General features: G+C 45.4%; 1 protein-coding gene across 3 annotated transcripts in view; it reads left to right on the top strand.

The window, feature by feature from the left end:
• SMOX (spermine oxidase) overlaps nt 1–17055 on the top strand; it is a 53236-nt gene that overhangs the window by 10976 nt on the left and 25205 nt on the right. Inside the window, exon 1 of one of the 3 annotated variants that reach the window (XM_081020919.1) lies at nt 1093–1249. The exons of the other annotated variants lie outside the window; for them this stretch is intronic. The gene's annotated coding sequence lies outside the window, so the exon portion shown is untranslated. Of the gene's footprint in view, nt 1–1092; nt 1250–17055 lie in introns of those variants that run through there. 3 annotated transcript variants of the gene reach the window in all.

Raw genomic sequence — 17055 nt, 5'->3', positions numbered from 1 at the left:
GTTATGAGATGTTCTAGAAGGCCCAAGTGACTTTCATTTTCTCTTCTTCTGCCTGGTTGGGCAGAGCTTAGCCCTTTTAGCAGCTTAAAATGATTCGGGTGGAGATGTGTTGCCTTTGAAGCTCATGCCACATTAAAACTTGTTAGTTCCCAAGGTGCCGAAAGAGCAAAAAATAACATGTCTGTTATGGGGGGCTTTGTCAAAAGCCTTACCAAAAATCAAGATAAACTACGTCCATAGCATCCCCCTGATCCACCACGATTGTAACTCTGTCAAAGCTTATTTAGGATCGTAATTTGTCCAGCTTCAGAAGGAGTTAGGAATGCTGGTTGTATACTAGTTTATGTTCTGTGCCTGCAGCTATGAGGTCAGATAGTTTTTAAACTAGTCATGGTTTGAACTAACTGCCTGACAGCCATAGGCAAATAGAAAATCCAGGCAGGTGAGTTAAGAGACCTGGAATGCTCTTTTCGGAAGGAAAGTCCCTTTCTTTGCAACCAGCATCAAAATGCAAAGGTCAGGAGGGAGAGAGTGGCTCCCCTCCTTTTAAATAGCCCGTTAGGAGGCTATGAGAAGCCAAATGGGGAACATGGAAATGCAGGTGAATAGTAGGCTGCAAATTTGGTTGTCACTATTGGCAAGTAAACATTTGTTTGCTGAATGCTTTTCAAAAAAAGTATCAGTGGTGCATTCTAAGGCTTGTAAAGATCTGATTGCACAAGAATCTAGAAAGCATTGCTTTTTGTAGCGCTTCATAACTCCTTTCTAAGAACATTGAGCGTGAACAAAAGGAGAAGCTAAGAAGCTTTTTGGTTACTCTTAAGAGGGGAAAATAAAAGGCAGAGGAACAAAACAGAGCCCTGTTTGGCGTACAACAGTTGGTATTAAAATGCAAGTTCAAAAATGCCAAAAGGAAATAACCTGATTAACACATGGGATGTATTGCCAAGTAATGTGGTTGCAAGCCAAGAATTTAGCAGGGTTTTGATCAGATATGATTGCATAATCAGATAACATCCACTCCGGTGTATTTACAATGAGGAGCTGTTTCTGAGGGCATAAGAAGCGGTTGCGTCGGAAGACAAGCCAGGTTGTCTTCAAAGCAAGAGAGCATTTTTCCGGGGAACGGAAAACAGCAACTGCTTGGCTTTCGGCAGCGCAGCGAAGTTTGCCAAAACGTTTCCCATTAGAAGTGCAATGTGCAGGGTGATGCTGTTTCTCTGGCTTCTCTTCAGAACATCTTTGTAAGGTAAGGTAGGGCTATGCCTCTTAAGTAGATGGATACCTGTGGGCTGCTTCTTGGTCCGACTTCCCCTATGCATGCTTTTATTTAGGGCGTACATCGAAAAGGTGACTTGGAAGGAGAGTCAGAGTGGAACCTCTGAGCTACATATCCCTGCAGAACTTGGGATGTGGGGGAAAGTTGCAGGTTGGTGCATGACAGACAGCCCTGCCCTGCCGCATATTGCAACTTTGGAATTTCTTGTAGCGTTGCAGTTAATGGATGGGCCCTTGTCACTTTCTGCTATACATTCTCTTGGAAGCGCCTTCGTTTTCTCACGCTCAGCTATACTTGTAGAAAAAGCCCGAGACTTTGGAAACAATGGGTTATACCCAGGTTTAGTCATATGAGTTGGCGTGTTGAAATCCGTGGGACTGAGCATAGTCATCCCTGACTTAAATCCCCTTGATCTCGGTGGGTCTGCTGTAAGCATGGTTAAATCTGGTTTCAACTTGATTGCTGCAGTCTGGAGGAGTTCACCGAAAGCTTCAAACGCATGTGTAAGTACTTCTTTAGGGTTTTCTCTGCAGTGATTCACACACACAAAACCACAGCACTTTGTGTTTTAGAGACCTACTCAGGAACGTTAAGAGAACTGGCTTGGTTCAGGGATTGTGACCAGTGAGTCTGGGAGCTTAAGAGTTGCATTGTAATAACACATCTAAGGGTTACCTGTGATTGTAGGAAATTTTGGTATGTGTGCATACTTTTTTTTTTGGGTAAGTTGTTCTGAGCAAAAAAGCAATTAACAACAACAACAACAACAACAATGCCAAGGCACTGTTACACACACTACTCTTCCACAGAGAGTGTGACATTTTAGGGACACAGTGCTTAAGCTGGTTTAGTTTCTTCCGGAGGGAGAGATAATGGAATAATAGAATTGCAGAGTTGGGTCCAAGGGCCATCTAGTCCAAACCCCTGCGATGCAGGAATATTTTGCCCAAGGTGAGGCTCAAATCCATGACCCTGAGATTATGCTCTGCTGACTGAGCTATCCCGACTGGAGCTCTAAGGTGCTTCTGTAATAGTTGCGTTTTTAACAACAAAAATACAAGCTGAGCATAGGTGGACGAGGTAGTTTAATCACTCCCTACAGCAGATTCACTGCTGCGCTTCAGAATCCCTACTGAGGCACTTCCCCCACAAGTCCTTTCCAGAACTCAAAGCTATCTTTTCCCCACCCCTCTCCACTTGCCTCGAGTCTCTAAACTGCAGTTTCTTTGTACATACCTACTAGGTTCTATTGTCTCCAGCTTGGAGTTGGGGAAAGGTGAGCCTTATTCAGAATATTCTATAAAGGTCTTTGTATTGAGAAATGGAGACCTCTTGTCCTGGCCTTTAACATTTATCTGTTAATGCTGTGATGAAGCATTGCTCCAAGGCAAAATCCACAATGTTCATAGAATCATAGAATCATAGAGTTGGAAGAGACCACAAGGGCCATCGAGTCCAACCCCCTGCCAAGCAGGAAACACCATCAGAGCACTCCTGACATATGGTTGTCAAGCCTCTGCTTAAAGACCTCCAAAGAAGGAGACTCCACCACACTCCCTGGCAGCAAATTCCACTGTCGAACAGCTCTTACTGTCAGGAAGTTCTTCCTAATGTTTAGGTGGAATCTTCTTTCTTGTAGTTTGGATCCATTGCTCCGTGTCCGCTTCTCTGGAGCAGCAGAAAACAACCTTTCTCCCTCCTCTATGTGACATCCTTTTATATATTTGAACATGGCTATCATATCACCCCTTAATGTTACATCATGGTGATCGGATGTCATAACGTTTACCTTTCGATCTAGGCTTTTATTACTTGAGAATTGGTTCGGGGCAGTGCTAGGTGCTGTATAACTGCACCTGTCCTGCCCTGTTGTACCCAAGAGGGAGGAAACTGAATCAGTTGCTTGCCGAACCCTGCATTAATGTTTGTGCTACCCATAGTTCCTGTTGCAGCCCATCTCATGCACACTACGTGAACATGAGTTCCCTTGGAAGAGGGGTTGATAGTTAAACTGCTCTGGGAGTTGTAGCTCTCTGAGCAGAACAGGGGTCTCCTAATAACCCTCAACAGATTCCAGTTCCCAGGATTCTTTGGGGGAACCCATGACTGTTTAATGTGGTATGATGCTGCTTTAAATGTATAGTTCGGATGGGGCCTGATTGCTGGTCCATCTGGCCCAGTATTGTCTACCTAGCCTTCCCCAACCTGGTGCATTGGACCACAACTCCCAATATTCCCAGCCAGCAGTGTTGCTCGCTGAGGCTTGCTGGGAGTTGTAGTGCAGAAAATCTGGAGGGGAACGGGTCTGGAAAGTTTGCTGGGTTGTGCCTGGCAGTGGCTTTCCAGGGTCTCCAGAGGTCTGCTACTGTGGTCCTCTTGAACTGGAGAGGCCAGGGATTGAAACTGGGACCTTCTTCACATACGCCGCATGTGCTCCACCACTGATCTGCTGCCCACCCACATCCAAACCACAAAGCAGTGCTGCTCTTAACTCTTTCACAATCCCTGCTGCTCACTTTGGCCACCTGCAAAACATCCCAGCGGCACAGCTGAGTATCTGAGTCCACATGAGGCTTACACTTCTCCCTTCCTGCAAATCCTCTCCTTTCATAGCACAGAAAGCACCTGGATCTTAGTTCAAAGGTGGCTTTGAAGATTGGATTGGTGTAATGGTTTAATTTCGTTTGAGGCTGCACTTGTTTCCGCTTGATCTTTCAAAGCTGCCACGCAGCAGCTGAGAAGCCTGTTCATCTGCATGGTGTTTGGTGGCGTCTGCCTTTAAATTTGCCTTGGAACAGGTGATATAAAATTCCTGGATCTTTTTCTCTGCGCTACATGTGAACCTGGGTGTGATTCAGTGCTGGGAGAGCAGTATCCACAGCCCATTGCCAAATGATGGGTGGTTGTGTGTTGTGGCTCGGCAACAGAGAGCTCTACTCATATTTTTCTGTACGCCATCTCTTTAAAAAAGGAAAAATCAGGGTGAGAGTGCTCCAGCACCTGAGTAGGGATGCAAACAGCTTGAAAAATAAAATGAAAAGGGAAGGAAAAAGTCGTATGAAACGGTCAGGCATTTGCCTGTGCTGAGTTGGGGTGGCATTGCCTGCTGGAGCAATACGCTGGGAGAGATCTCTGCTTCTAAAATAATCAAAAAAGAAAAATGCATTTTTTTTTTAAAAAAAATACCCGACAACAAAACTTAAATTGATCATAGAATGGCATATGTGTGAACAATTGCTTATCGTAAGCTCCCAAGGAAGAACTTATCTGTGCTTAACTTCTGGGATTTTCTGCTGCAAGGTGTCAGGATCGGCCACCAGCTAAGATGGCTTTGGGGAAAAGGTTGGGATAAATCATGGAGGATAAGTCTATTAACAGTTGTCACTCATGTAAGTTCAGTGCTCAAGAGGCGGTATACTGCTAAGTCAGTGGTTCTCAAACTTTTTTTCTCTGGGCTGCACTTTCAGAATGAAAACTTGCCTGTGCCACACTGATTTCTTAATTGATAAGAAATACGCTGGAAAACACAACTAGGACTGTCCTCAGTATCATTTGATGCTCTTGCTCTCATTTTGAAAAAAATACCTTTCCATATTCTCTAATTATATTTTTTATACTATGCTATGCTATACTATACTATAACAATAACAATAACAATAATAATATTCCCCAGCCACTCTGGGCGGCTTCCAACAAAATATTAAAATACAGTAATGCGTCAAACATTAAAAGCTTCCCTAAACAGGGCTGCCTTCAGATGTCTTCTAAAAGTCTGGTAGTTGTTGTTCTCTTTGACATCTGGTGGGAGGGCGTTCTACAGGGCGGGTGCCACCACCGAGAAGGCCCTCTGCATGATTCCCTGTAACCTCGCAGTGAGGGAACTGCCAGAAGGCCCTCGGTGGTGGACCTCAGTGCTGGACCTCATACTGAAATGTTTAAATGTTCTGTAGATTGTCCTTGAATCTCCCCCCACCCCCGCACTTGCCATCCTCTCCTGCCACACCAGTGTGGTGCACCACACCCGTTGAGAACCATTGCCCTAAGTGCTATACAGAATCATAGAACGCGGGAATCTCAACTAGATCATCAGTGATAGATGGCCACCCAACCTCTGCTTAAAAACCTCCAAGGAATGGGAGTCCACAACCTTCCGAGGGAGTCTGTTCCACTGTTGAGCAGCTCTTACTGTCAGAAAGTTCTTCCTGATGTTGAGTCAGAATCTCCTGTCTTGTAACTTGAAGCCATTGGTTCAGGTCCTACCCTCCAGAGCAGGAGAAAACAAGCTTTGTTCCATCTTCTATATGACAGCCCTTGAGATATTTGAAGATGGCTCTCATATCTCCTCTCAGTCTCATCTTTTCCATGCTAAACATACCTAACTCCTTCAACCATTCCTCATAAGGCTTGGTTTCCAGCCCCTTGACCATCTTGGTTGCCCTCCTCTGCACATGTTCCAGCTTGTCAACTTCCTTCTTAAATTGTTGACAATGTTGGGAGCCAGCAACAGGGCAGAGCTTCTAGGTGGCATCTGCCCAGCTTCGGTTGTAAATCCAAATCTGGATTTGATGGAACTTTGCTGCAACCCAGCAGGACTCTTCTGATGTTCTTAGCACTCTTGGAATACGTGCCTGGGAGACTTTGGGCTCTGCACGCTCTCCTGAATAGCGCTGGATGCGCTGACTGGCCTGGGAAAAGGAATGGCACATTCCCGGTAAATATTGTGATTAGAGCGCTGGGAAAACGTGATCTCCAGCAGTTCTGAAGAAAGTGTTCCGTGCGACAGCTGTGTGTGTATTGGCACCTGCCGTTTCCTCTCGCTGGTTTCCAGACCCTGAGCATCTTGTGGACTCCACCCGCCTCGCTTCTTCCTCACACCCAGCTGATTTCACATTTGTCCCTGCCTTTTATTTTCAGCTGAGTCACAATGTTGAGCAGCAACATTTTAAAATTTAAATGACTGCGCAAACAAGCAGCACAATTCAGCATCGCTGAGCTAAGCAGTTTTGGATGCTGCTGTTTTTTAAAAAAGGCTTCACTTGAGAATTTCTGCCAGCCCGCCCCAAAACCAGCCTGTGGAAAAGGCCGGTCTTTGACTCCCTCTCCTTTCTCCCTGGGGTGACGCTGGCAAAGGAAAGAGTGTCCTGTCACAGCCCTGCGGTCCCTTTGCGGGTAACCTTTCATTTTCCTAGAGAAGGTTATGAAGGATGACGAAAAGTCCTTTTATAGACTGGCAGACTTTGCTTCCTCCCGAGTCTTTAAAAAAGAGAGAGCAAAATGTCCAACTGGAAAGACTTCGTTCATGTGCAAATTTCCCTTCCCTTTTAAGAGATAATAAGGAAGTTGACCCCGGGGAAAGTCGCCCATTCTCTTTTAGGTCAGCGTTTCTACGGTTTGCTGCTCAAAACAAGGCCGGTCAGAATGGTTGGCCAGTAAGACGCCAAAGAAATGGCCACCACATTCATTGAGAGCCAATTTGCTCCAGTGTTCCTTCCTTTGAAACACGACTTTATAAATAATGCATTATAGACTAGTGGGTGTTTTCAGACCTCAGACGACCCGGTGTGTTGAACAGGGGTAGCCAATGCAATGACATCCGAAAGCTCCCATCAGTCCCACTCAACATGGCCAATCATCTGGGATGCTAGGAGTTGAAGTCCAAAACAACTGGGGAGGACTACACTGGCCACCCCTCCTGCAGAATGAGTTATCCTCTTATTTTGGTCTCCTTCTCCCTCTGTGCATTTCACCCCCTCTTCTGCTTACTCCTGTCTTTATCCTTCTCTTTGAAATGACTTAAACAAAGGAAAACGGTGATGGCATCAACCTTTCATTAGGTCCCGACTCACCAGTTGCTGATCCATGGAGTTGATGGGTGGAAGTCAGTGTTGCGCTAAAGCGGTTGTTCTATCAGTGTGAGCATTTCTGCTTATCAGACTGAGTCATCTCCCGTCTCCTCCCCACTGTGCCCTCTTCCAGGGCATCTCCCCACCTAAGCAGATTTGGGGAGGATGCAAGGGTTGCAGGGGATAAAGAACAGGAGAGAAAGCCCTATTGCACTAGCCAGACTTAGTTACACTCTTCTATTAGCTCAGCAACTTAGCTGAACCCAGCCCGGCACTTTTTAAACATTTCCCTAGACTTCCAGATATGACGTGTTTCACCCATGTTACCATAGAGTTGGATAAAGGAACTCAAAGAGAGCGCCCCCTAGTTTGGCTCCCTGCCAGTGCAGGAGGGCCACTGCTGCAACATCCTTCCCCTCTTGCTGAAGAGATTGCACATAGGGAGCTGTATCCAACTAAGCTATTCTCAGAGTAGACCCATTTAAATTAATGGACCGAAGTTCACTGTGCACATTATTTTCAGTGGGTCTACTCTGAGCAGGACAGACAGTGGAGACAAGCCGTGTCTGCTCCTCTGCTTTTGCCTGAGCTGATCTCTCCAGTTCTGTTTCCTTTTCTTACTATGGCTCCCTTTTTCTTTTGGATTTCGACTGCAGCTCCTGCCTCTTTCTCTCGTCTTCCTAATCCCCAGCTGGATTGAATAATGAGCTCCACTTTTGCTGCTAAGTGACCAGGCCCTGAACCCAGTTGTTGGCCCTCATATGTGCTGCTTTGCCGGAGGTTACTCTAACTTGGGCCACTTACATACAGTCGTTTTCTGAGATCTGAGGGCCCTTGTAGAGCATGCCCAGCGACAGGAGGCGGGGGGTTATTTGAGTTCTCCAAAGACATGATTCATGCCTCTTTACCTGGCAGAACATGCCTTAATTTGAGTGTTTGGAGGCTTCTGCCTGTTCTGAGTAGTGTTTTTGGAAGTGCCCCTTGGCAGGTAATATGCTCTGCCCATATGGTAGCAATCAATTCCACCCTCGTAGTCGGAAGCGTTCAGACCATATGCCAACGCGCTTGGTGGCTTGTTAAATAAACTTCTGCTTGTCAACAACTTCGCTGGGGTTTTGTGTGTGTGTGCGTGCGCTGGAATTGAAAGTGGCCTTGTGGTGATTTGGCTAGGAACAAGTTCGTTTTGCCCCAGGGGCATGGCACCAGTGAAACTAGGTGGAGAACAGTGGTGGGAATCTGCAAGGCTTTGATCAGCATTTATATTAATAGTTCTTCAGCCCAGAAATTATTCATTTCCTCTCTCCCTTGCTCCTTTCAAGTAGTGAGTGCTGGTGGGAGAAGCTGCCTGTGTGGCGTCCGGTGCCAGAGATTGGCAGAGTCAGGACCTCCCCCAGCAGTTAAGTGGCCCACTCCCCAAGAGCATTCATCATTCTTGCGTTCTTGATTCTCGCTTGACTCTAGGCCCAGTCTGGCTAAGCCCCACATGTGAGGTGCATCTCCAAATCCTCTTTGTGTTCTTCGAGAGAACACTGGGGGCACTCTCTGAGTTTGCATGTGCCTCTAGGCTCTGCCACATCTGGACTGCTTATGGGGCCCTCTCGGGCAGAGATGCCCAAAGGCTTCCTAGAAGCTGACGCCATCCCTGGCTGATGAGCTTATTATTCTGTATTGGGTGGGAGTCAAGACCGTACAGGGTGCTTTACCGCAGACAAGACAAATAGAGCCCTGCCCTGACAAGCTTACAGTCTGAATTTCAACATCCTGTGTCTGAATGTTCCAGGCTGGGAAACATTCAAACATCAATTAAAACAGCAGGAAAACTGATAAGCAGATAAAGCTCCTGATATTTATATAAACAGCCTGTTATTTTTTACCGGCTCTTTTTTATCTGTGTTTATATTGCCTGTGTTTTTGGTTTTAGAATTTTATGATTGCATTCCACCCTGATATCATGTATTGATGAAAGGTGGCTTTAAAACATTGTCAATAAATGAAAACATTAAAAAAATTAACCGGCACATCAGCTGTAACATAATATTTCATCCCAGCTGTTATTTATTTCATGCCCGATTCACTTTTCCTGTGATCGTGCTGGTCTGCCTCAAAAAATCATTCGTAAAGACATTTCCTCGTCTGGATGTGTTTATTAAACAGTTTTACATCCTGCCATTTCCACCACTTAGGCCTTTGAGGCGGCTCAATGAAGTTGCTTACTGTCTCAGTGGTGGGACTTCCACATGTAGCTCTTATCAGTGCTAGAAATTCCCCAGGCGCCAGGCGCGTTTTGCAACTGGCACTGGTCCAATTGTGACCACGTGGAGATACCTGTATGCCAAGCTGGCAACTGGCATCTCCATCTGGCTGGCCCATCCATCCTTCTTAAGCAGGTAAGCAGAAGAGCTTATTTATTGCATTCATATCTCACCCTTTGCCCCAGGGAACAGTGGCTCACTCCCCTCCTCAGTTAATCCCTACAACGACCCTGCGAAGTAGCTTCAGAGGCCGTGACTGGCCCAAGGTCGCCCAGTGAGCATCCTGACGGAGTGGGGATTCGAACCCTGATCTCCCAGGTCCTGGTCCGGCACTCTTAACCACTACACCACCCTGCTTTCTTAGAGTAATTCTGCTATGGGGTAGCTCTATAAATTGAGTATGTAGGTCACTATGGGGAAAACAAATTGTCACATAGAGAAGGATCTGAAATGTTTTCCTTGAAGCTTGAATTTGTTCTGGATTGTTTGCTCTGCCCCTGCCAGCCGCTTGCAGGATCCCACGTCTTACAGAAGGTTGTTGAGAAGGGAATGCAGCTCTCGGACTGAACGGTTTTCCCCGCCCCTGCCTGAAAGCATCTGGAAAACTTGTCCTTGTGGGTTGTGTCGGTGCAGTTGCATCCTCCGCAATGGACTGCTTGTCCCTCTTAAACAGCCAGCGTTGAAAGTCAAAAGCATCGGATCTACAACGCAAAACAATTTCAGTTCACAGAAGCTTCCCTTGCCCTTTTCACACTTTGTGGTCCCCGACGGCCACCCTGCTAGCATCTTCTCTTCCTCAGCATTCCTCACATTCTGCAACCTGCTCTGAAATGTTGACTTTTCCAACTTTCAAATTTCCCCTAATGTGGGGCGCTAAAAAGTTGTAACAGGACTTGGGGAGTTCAAAAGATATTTCGGTTAGATTAATATAGTTTGGTTTTGCTTGGCAAGTGTGATGCGTGTAAAATTGCATAGAAATCATTAAGAATGATTGCAAAGTAACTTCCGGGGTGGCGCCATCGGCAATGGCGGACTCCCTCTGAACTGGAGGGACTAGCTCCGCGCGAAACGGGTCTTTTCTGCTACGGCGAAGCGGGGACCCTTTTAAAAATCACAAGCGGATGAAGCCTGTGACCGTGGGACTCGGCGGGCACCCTTAGCGCCCCCCCAACCCACAAAGGAACCCACTAACGGGCTCCGAAGCGAAGAGGGGGAAGTGGCGCGGTGCTGTGAGTCAACTGCTATTTCCGTGGAGCGAAGCCGCATAGCCATTGCCGGAGAGCGCTGCCTTTTTCCTGGGACAATTTGGCTTCTAAAATAAGCACCTGTGAGTACTTAAACTTGGAATAATTGGACTTTAAATAAGGACATGCGAGCAGAAAGGAATTGGACTTAAAAATTTACTTCAATTTGGTACTGAAACAGGAAGGTCTAAACAGGAAGTCAGCCTTCCGTTTCTTTGTGGACAGAATAAAGCAAAGACAATGTAAACTAGAGCCCAGAAAATCGCCTCTAAAGGATTGGCTTTCATCATTTAAAACTGCTGAACCCCCCTTCGGCAGCAGGAGAAGAAGGGGGATCTTTTTTGGACTGTTTAAACCTGCAGAAGTGAGTTTAAAGTAAAGTAACTTTCCACCGTCCTGATCCTGGAGTGGGGTGTCAGGACTGACGTTTGAAGCTCATTGACCAGAGACAAACGCTTTTGACAGATAGCTAAAAGAAGAGGAACATAGTGATTCCATTGTTTCCTTTCGCACCTTAAAGGAACAAATATTGACAAAACATCTGAAAAAGGAAACTCTGTTGCTAGACTTGTCTTTAAAAGAAAGATCAAATAGAAGTTTTCCCCCTAGAGGGAGACTGTGAAACTGTAACCAACTCCGGGGAGCTGGCAGCTGTTACAGATTACAATCGTGGGAATAGACATCTGACCTTGCAGGACAATGTATTCAGAAGCTCTGTTGTGTGCTTTCTATAAAACAAATGCCCTACTGGAACAGCTACATGAGAAGACGAATTTGATGGCTGATTCGATTAGAAATTTTGAACAGGCAGTGGGAAAATATGTGGAGCCCACTCAGGAATTAAATCAGGAGTGTGCCCTGACAGAACAGGCCCAACAGGAATATGAGCTTTCGGATTTGACAAATGAACTTGGAAAAAGCCAGATTTGGAAAGGAAAAGTTTGGTTTGGTTTGGAAATGGGGGGTTGGATAGACCCCTCTATGCAGGGATGTTTGGACTTTTCAAGTCTGGCAATGGGCCGTGAGATGTTTGGGATTGTGGGGGCTCTCAATTTTGGAGGGATTTTGAAACATGTTTTTAAATACCACATGGAATTTAGTGTCGATTATGGAAAAGGGGCTGATCTGTTGAGAAGGGTCAAAAATATTGCTAAGCTGGAGTTCCCACGAGTGAAACGAGCAGGAGACAAGGGAAAATACAGTTACAAATATGAAGAAGAGCTGCGGAAGGGACATGGAAGAGACTTAAGGGCCTCAGATATAAGGTTACCAGGTTAATGCGCTAGATTGATGGGATAATAAGGACTGACAAAACCCAGGACCAGGGGGAAGGGACGCTGGATGAAGATTGGATTTGTTTTTATTTCTTTTTTTTACTACTAGGACTGTTTTATAAAATTGATGAATGTTAGAAAAATGTTGGAATGAAATTACTTGGCTTTAGTGAAAATGTTTAAGGAATTATGTAAGAATATTATGGTTATGAGAAGTTGGTAAAAATAAGATTTAAGTTTTAAGTTTCAAGGTTTTTTATAGTAAGATAAGATTAAAATAGTTTAAGGTAATGCAATGACAGAATATTATGAAATATGGAAAGGATTTGCTGTGACAACTAACAACCAGGACACAAAAAAGGGAGGAGGAGGAGGTCAAAGAAAGAAGGTAATGACAGTTGAGGAGTTGAGAATAATGGATTTGTTTTTAAATCTTTTTAAATGTTTGTGGTGTATTTTTGTTTTTTTCCCTTATTTTGAATTTGTATTTGTATTGTTGGAGGTGGTTTGTTTTTCTCTTTTTCTACCTTGTTTTCTTTTGTAACTTAAACCCCCCCCCCAATAAATATCATTAAAAAAAAAAAAAGAATGATTGCAAAGTATTTGCAGTTATGTATGTATGTGTGTTTGTTTATCAACCAACCAAGCAATCAATTAATCATTACATGACATTTTCTGAAGGTAACATTAAAACTGTTTGGTTTTCTGAAAGAAGTTTATGTGCTTCTTCATCAAAGATAGACTTACTAAGCTAAGATAGACTTACAAAAAAATAACAGCAGATTTTAATTCCTTGCATCCAAAAACATATTTTTAAGACCCTTCATTTAAGAAATATGCAAAAATTAAGCTTCGCCCCTTAAAATGATGCACCATACTGCAGCACAGTCCAAGGGGATGGACTTTCAGGATTCTTTGATTCTCTTATTTTAATATGCACCTGTCCCTGACTCAGTATGTATATTTTAGACAGGATCTAAGCCGCCCGAGGTTCCTTGCCATGAATTCGTTTGGTACCCAGGGGTAGGTCAGTATCGCTCATCCTTAGTATTAGTGACTTACATTACAAGGTTGTCACAAAGGTGGCTACTGTGAAGCATTTGAGAGTAAACTTGCACCTTAAAAATGCAGCTATATGGTCATGGTCTTGCAAACACGTGTGCAAATTTTAGGAAGAGGTGCTAAAGGAAATTTCTGAAACAGTAGCCCTTTAGAACCCAAACTGTGACAGTTTTGGATGCATCAAAGACAGACTTAACATGTAAACCACTCATTGTTTTGCTAGCTGCTCGTTTGACCATATCACAGGGCTGGGACAAGTCATTGGGCTTTTCTCATTTGGTTCAAAGTGGTAGCGTTTGTTTTTATTTCTGAGAAATTGACTCATAAACTAAGGGTATCTCGGGGTGCAAAATCCATAGGGTTTTGCAGCCATTTGTTACTTATATAAGAGGCCAATCAGGAATGGCAAGTGATGAAATACGGCTTTATATGGCATTCACAACCCTTGTTCTGCGCTCTCTCTGTATCAGGCCAGTTTTTGTTGTAACATCTAATTCATTGTGTAGTCTCTTGAGAATGACTTTGTTTTTATGAGGTAACGGCTGTGAAGCTTGTGTGTCCCCCCCTTCCCTTTATTTCATTTCATATTTCTCTTACTATTATTTTAACTTTGCAGTAAAGTTTTGAAAACTAATAAAACCCTACATAGAACAATTCTGGCTGACACGTTCAGTGCGACAAGAGTCGCAGCCTGCAGCAGTTCAGAACAGCAGGTGTCTGGGATTCACCCAGGATTCCTTTGTGGAATGCCGATTAACCTGGGAAAAGGGACATTGCACAAAATGTTTTATTTGTCGTTCCTGGAGGTTTGAGGGCTGCCTTCAGAAGGAGGGAGAGGCAGGGCAGGATCCTGCATGTCTCTCTGTGTTTCTCTTGCCCACTGGTGAGAGCACACGGCGTTCTCTTCCAGGCAGTGTGCTGTTTGCCTAAAGAGACAACCTGCGATTTAAGTCCAGTGAGTTGATAATGGCTTAGTACATTCCCATCCTGCCTTTTCTTTCATCACAGAGCTCCAGGCTGTTATATGGGGTTCCCACGGCAGTCATCTACCCAGGCGCTGGCCAGATCCAGAACTGTTTGCCTTCTGCAAACTGGCTGCATAAAGCGCCAAGATTTCATCACTCCTAAGAGCTTTTCCCCCCAAAGAGAATGCCAGACAGGGTGGACTGTGCTGCTCCTGGGCTAACTTGCCTAAGCAGGATGCGCGTGTGTCATATTTGTAGAGCTCGCTCTGTATGTTTGTGTTCTGCATTTGGGCGGATGAAACCTGAACAGAAGTGGTGTGAGCTGGCTGGAAGGGCAACCCCCCCCGCCCCTTTACAGGTCAAAAATGCCATGCTTCACTTTGGTAGCCCTTCCCAACTGCACGATTTGGAGCAGGAAATGGGCCACTGTTAGCTAAAAAAAACTGTGGAAAAAATAGAAGCACGGACCCTGAATTGGCCTTGGTGCTGGAGGCATTTTCATCCCTTGGCCTTTCTCCGCACCCCCTTCTTCGAAAACACCTCCTCTCCCCAGCCAAACCCTTGGGTTGATTGTCAGGAAATGCTTGGGGGCTAGTTGGGCAACTTCTGCTTTTTCCTTTCCTGGTGGTCTTCTCAAGTTTCCAGGTGGCCTTATAGGAATCATCAGATAGGATTGAGAGTCGGATGCGACTTTGAACTCACTTCGGGCTGGACTCCTGCCTATCTGTTAGTAATGGAGCTGATAGCATTGTCTCTGAGTACTGGCTAATCTAATCATAGTGGAATAGAATTTCTCCAGGCCACACTGGGACTTTTAGCAAGTTGGGAAATGGCTACAAAACTTGCTAGCCCCCCTCCCTAATTATATTTGTCATTTGTGGCACATGGAATGCCTAGGTGGTGAGAGGGGAGAAAAAGAACCAACTTTCTTGCAGTTTGCTGAAAGTTCCCTACTTGGTTTCCTGGAGGTGATTCCTACTTGCTGCAGGTAACCAGACGAGTGGCTGATTTGCAAGTTCATTAAGGTAAAGGTAAAGGGACCCCTGAGCATTGGGTCCAGTCGCGGACGACTCTGGAGTTGTGGCGCTCATCTCGCTTTATAGGCTGAGGGGGCCGGCGTACAGCATGTGGCCAGCATGACTAAGCTGCTTCTGGCGAACCAGAGCAGTGCACAGAAACACTGTTTCCCTTCCCGCCGGAGCGGTACCTATTTATCTACTTGCACTTTGACGTGCTTTTGAACTGCTAGGTTGGCAGGAGCTGGGGCCAAACAACGGGAGCTCACCCTGTTGTGGGGATTCGAACTGCCGACCTTCTGATCGGCAAGCCCTAGTTCATTATAGACCCATTATTTATTGAAAGCCCCTTTCTACTGTTTCATGCTAACCCGCAGAACTAGTTGTGTGGAAAATAACCAGTGTGGGTGTACCTTGTACGTGCTGGGCACCCTGAAAACATTTTAAATGTCTCTCAAAATGTGAGTCCTCAGCTATCGCTTTAAACAACAATATTACATTTTAACGCAACCTGATACGCCTTCAGTTTGTTTTGAAGCCAAGCCCCATAGTTCTTTCTGCAGGGTGATGCTGATATTGGAGGAGCTCGCTGGTCCAAGCTTTCAAATTCTTCCTTTGGCTTCTGATGGTACTTATGCAACAACTTCTTTTTAGGGTTCTTTTGATGTCAGCATCTCATTGTGGCATTCACGGATGTCTTGGGCAAGCAGAGCTTGTCTCACTGATTGAATTGGCCCTTGATGTTCTCCGCGCAATGCTTGTATTGATCGCCTCATTCCATTACTTTCCAGCTTTGTTGGCTAAAGATGGGTGAGATGAAGCAGGCTGTGAAAACACCGCCTTTAAAAACAACCCAAATCTGTCGCATTTGGTTGATACAGGAAATTGCACAAATGGCATTTCAGAAGCGTTGATGTGTTTGCCAGCCGTGGTCTGGTTTCCTTTTTTATATTTGTGTAGCTTTTGAAAAATTTGTACAAACAGGTGGGGGTCAATGAAAAAACAGCAGAGGGTAGAGAGGAAGGGGAAAGAAAACATTTTCTTAACACCTCTCTGCTTTTGCCTTTGCACCTCACACCTGGGAGGCAGACTCTTTGGCTCTTCTTTTCTGTCTTCCGCAAGCTTCCTGTCTCGAGCAACTTTCAACATCCACATGGGATGTCTGTAAGACGTTACTTAGAATGATAGAATTGTAGAGTCCGAGGGTCATCTAGGCCAACTCCCAGTGTCTAGCCCTGCAGCCTTTATTCAGCTGACATGTCTCTGGGATCTTTTCATATTGCCTGCAACTTTTCCCCAGGCCTCAGCCTGCCCTGACACAACTCCTCCTGCGATATCTTTGTCCCAGCGAAACCGACAACTTCCTCTTCCCCCACAGAAGATGACCGCAGACATTCTCACAGCTTGGCCCCTTGAGTTGCTGCAATCTTGGGAGGCAAAATGCTGTGCCCTTTTAGGTGTTTTCTCCATTCGGAGTTGCAGTCTTTGCCGCTGCATGTGCAATAATACTACATGGATCTGCAAGAACTAGTTGGGCTACCAATAGCCCAAGACCAGAAAGCAACAACAATTCCCCTTCATCTCAGGACTCATCAGGCAAGGAGGATCTTGTATCTTTGCAGCACCTCAGATAAGCAACAACTGGGTGGGATTTTAGATGGGCATTCTATTCCAGGTTTCAGCTCAGAATTCTCTGCTACTGTGTGGCTCTTTATGCACTCATAAGCGTGGCACACTGTGTAATTTGAACTTGAAATGCTCCTGGCTCCAAGGCCCTATCATCAACTTAGCTTACATGCCACTTAACTTGTTTTAGAAGTTCAGACCTTTTTTTGGCACTGTGTCCTCAATTGTCTTTCCTGTGGATTTGCACAGCGATCGAGGAAAGGGTTGTGTCTAACCAACGGACTCTTCCCTGTCTGGATCAGAGAGTGGGGTGGGGTGGGGTGGGGTATGGGCATCTTCTCTGTAGTTATGGCCTGCCAATTTTCCCTCTGGGTTTTTTTTTGGGGGGGGGATTTCAAGCCGGCATCATCACAGCAGGGGGTTTAGTGGGTGCTGGGCTGTTCATGGGTAGTGATAAATTGTCTGCATTTGCTGCCTGCTTTAAACCCTGGAAG

The sequence above is a fragment of the Podarcis pityusensis genome (genome assembly GCF_964106645.2).
Source record: "Podarcis pityusensis genome assembly, chromosome: 9".
NCBI lineage: Eukaryota > Metazoa > Chordata > Lepidosauria > Squamata > Lacertidae > Podarcis > Podarcis pityusensis.
Note: the sequence above shows the minus strand (reverse complement) of the source record. Positions and strands in the feature narration are given on the sequence as shown.